Source organism: Gracilinanus agilis, chromosome 6, assembly GCF_016433145.1.
Source record: "Gracilinanus agilis isolate LMUSP501 chromosome 6, AgileGrace, whole genome shotgun sequence".
Classification (NCBI taxonomy): Eukaryota; Metazoa; Chordata; class Mammalia; order Didelphimorphia; family Didelphidae; genus Gracilinanus; species Gracilinanus agilis.
The window spans coordinates 8,724,343-8,727,680 of record NC_058135.1 but is presented as its reverse complement, the minus strand read 5'-3'; the positions used below and the strand labels follow the sequence as shown (position 1 = coordinate 8,727,680).

General features: G+C 37.2%; 1 pseudogene; it reads left to right on the top strand.

Annotated features, from left to right (window-relative positions):
• The first annotated feature begins 338 nt into the window (after window positions 1-338).
• Window positions 339-976, top strand: LOC123250991 (annotated as a pseudogene).
• The last annotated feature ends 2,362 nt before the right edge of the window (window positions 977-3,338 follow it).

Here is a 3,338-nt window from a genome sequence, read left to right as displayed (position 1 = left end):
GTGTAAAGTGCTTTCTAAGTCTTAAAGAGCTATACAAATGCTAGGTATTGGTAGCAACAGCATTATAATTATTATTCTTAAAAACAGAAGCTTCAACCATTTTATATGAATAAAGAAAATTATTAGAAACTATTTTGCTCTTTTATAACATAAGAATTGATAACAAAAATAGGCGAATATTTACAAATGTGCAGAACAAGAAATACAAAGTTCAGATAACCTAATATCAGAAAAAGAAATATGATAAGCCATAAAGGGGTACCCCACGGGTGAGGGGAAGAAAGTGCAGATCCAGGCGCTGCTCTTCAGACCTTCAGAGTGGGAAGGAATCTTTTAAGATGGGGAAACAAAAGAAAGCAAGGAAATATGCAACCATGAAGTGAATGCTTAGTTTACGAGGTGAAAGATTAAAAGAAAAAGATCCATTGAAACCAAAAAAGAAAGAGAAGAAAGATCCCAGTGCTCTCAAAAGAAAGAGAAGTCCCCCAGCACCCATTCTGCTTATTCTTCTGATATGAAACACAGTTGGGACCCCCTTACTACATCCTAGTTGATTCCAACTTTATCAACTTCTCCATCAAAGCCAAGCTGGACTTAATACAGTCAATGATGGATTGTCTGTATGCCAAATGCATTCCTTGCATAACTGACTGTGTAATGGCTGAAATTGAAAAACTGGTGCAAAAATACCGAGTAGCCCTGAGGATTGCCAAGGACCCACGATTTGAATGTTTGCCATGCTCACACAAAGGAACATATGCAGATGATTCCTTAATCCAGAGAGTCACTCAGCATAAATGTTATATTGTGGCTACAGTTGATCAAGACCTTAAGCGAAGAATCCGGAAGATCTCTGGAGTTCCCATAATGTACATTTCCAACCACAGGTATAACATAGAAAGAATGCCAGATGATTATGGAGCCCCTTGATTGTAACTTCAAGAGACTGTGTTTCCTGTGATGCCAGCCTACAAAATAACCAGACAGTTAACAGAAAAGCACCACTGTAGAATACTTACTTGGTCCTGTTATGGAAAATGAGGTTATATGAACTTATTTTTTTACTCTATTCTGAAGTGAATTTTGTATCTTAATGAAAAACTCATTGAACTCATTTATATACGTAAATCAATTCTGTTCAGATATTTCTATAGACTTATCCTGATTCTCATTCTTCTTTGCTACTGGATAATGGCCTTTAAAAAAAAGTACTTCAATGGACTTTCTTCCCTTGCCTCTACCCCTATTGTAAAAGCTACTGCTATATAGAACTTTATTTGATTGGGAATAAACATATAAATAAGGAAACTAAAAAAGAAAAGAAAAGAAAAAGAAAATGCAGATCCAAATGGATTTACATGTGAACTCCTCAAATGCTTAAAAAAATACTTAATTGGGGGCAGCTGGGTAGCTCAATGGAGTGAGAGTCAGGCCTAGAGACAGGAGGTCCTAGGTTCAAACCCGGCCTCAGACACTTCCCAGCTGTGTGACCCTGGGCAAGTCACTTGACCCCCATTGCCCACCCTTACCAATCTTCCACCTATGAGACAATACACCGAAGTACAAGGGTTTAAAAAAAATACTTAATTACAATATTCCATAAACTGTTAGGGGGAAAACTGGTGGGAAGGAAAGGGGATCCTATCAAACTTCTAGGAAAAAATACTACTCTGCTATCTAAAGCATGGATCAGAGAAAGAAAAGTATAGACAAAGATCTTTAATAGAGATTAATGCAAAAGAATGGCAGCAATAGCTTGCATTGATATAGAGCTCTGAACTTTGCAAAGCAAATTTGCATTTGTTCAGAAAGAGACTCATTTAGTTCTAATAATAATCATAAGCAATAATTGCTATTCTTATCCACATTTTTTAGATTAAAAAATTGAGACAGACAGATGTTAAATGGCTTATCTGGATTCACAAAATGAGCCAATTTTTTAGCTAGGATTTGAACTCATTATTGAATAAACTATTAGCAATACATCAAAATGCTCTTAGAATCTGTAGTAGAGAAATGATAGAGGCTTCTCTAGTATGATTAGAAGTGAGGCAGGAAAGATTATAGTTACCACGAGTTTTTGTATAGTTTTAGGAAGACTAGCTATACCATAGCATTAAGAAAAAGAAATTGAGAGGCAGCTAAATGGCTCAATGATTAGTCAGACCTAGAGATGTGAGGCCTTGGGTTCAAATCTGACCTCAGACACTTCCTATCTGCATGACCCTGGGCAAGTCACTTAACTCCAATTGCCTACTCCTTGCCAATCTTCTGCCTTGGATCCAATATTTCATATCAATTCTAATTCAGAAGATAAGAGTTTTTTTAAAGAAAAAGAAATTTAGAAAATGAGCAGATAGAGAAACCTTTCTTTTCTTTTTACATATGATATAATCATACAGAGAGCCTTAAAGATTCAGCTAAAATAATTAAATGAAATATTAACTTCATCAAAGTAGGTGATACACAAGTCAGTAGACTTTTTACTATTAAAATAAGTGTATTATCAACAAAATTAAACAGGAAGAGATAAAAAGTGATTTTCATTCAGGATCTATATATATATATATGTGTGTGTGTGTGTGTGTGTGTGTGTGTGTGTGTGTGTGCGTGAGAGAGAGAGAGAGAGAGAGAGAGAGAGAGAGAGTCTACCTACTAAACACATACTCAAATTATATGAAAACAATTGAAAAATACTCTTGATTGGACCATTCTAATATCATAAAAATGACAATACTACCTAATTTAATGTGCAAATTCAGCACTACCAAAGATTCGGCCAAATTAAATCAAATATAGAGGACTGTATAGATTTCTGGGAAAATTGTGGCTTAGATGGAGCAAAACTTCAGACTTCTGTACCCTTCCATACCAAAATAGAAAACAAAGCACTGTGAGGGGAAAGAACACCAAATCTAACAACAGGACAGCTGAGAACTCCTACTGCTGGACAGCTCAAGAGGTATGCCAAGAAAAAAAGGTCTGAATTCCTGAACTGTTGGGTTTGAGGGTAAGGAAGAAGGGGAATCCCAGGACCCCTCTCCCATGTGCTGTGAATAGTCTCCAGTGGCTCCTGGAATCTATGGGTGGGCAAAGGCACTAGTCCAGAGAAAGAGCCTTGCTGGTGCCAGGCTCAGGACATTGAACAGACACAGGGAAGAAGCTAGAGGAAAAATGCAGAGGGGGCACCCTAGATGCAGTGAAAACTCTCCATCTTGTCCCCACTTTCTCTTGAGGTTTTAGTCTCAGGGCACATGAAGCCAGACAGATGAATCCCTCCCTGGCTTAATCCCATCAATAAGACAGTTAAGAAGTTTGCAGAGGGCAGGGAAACTCCA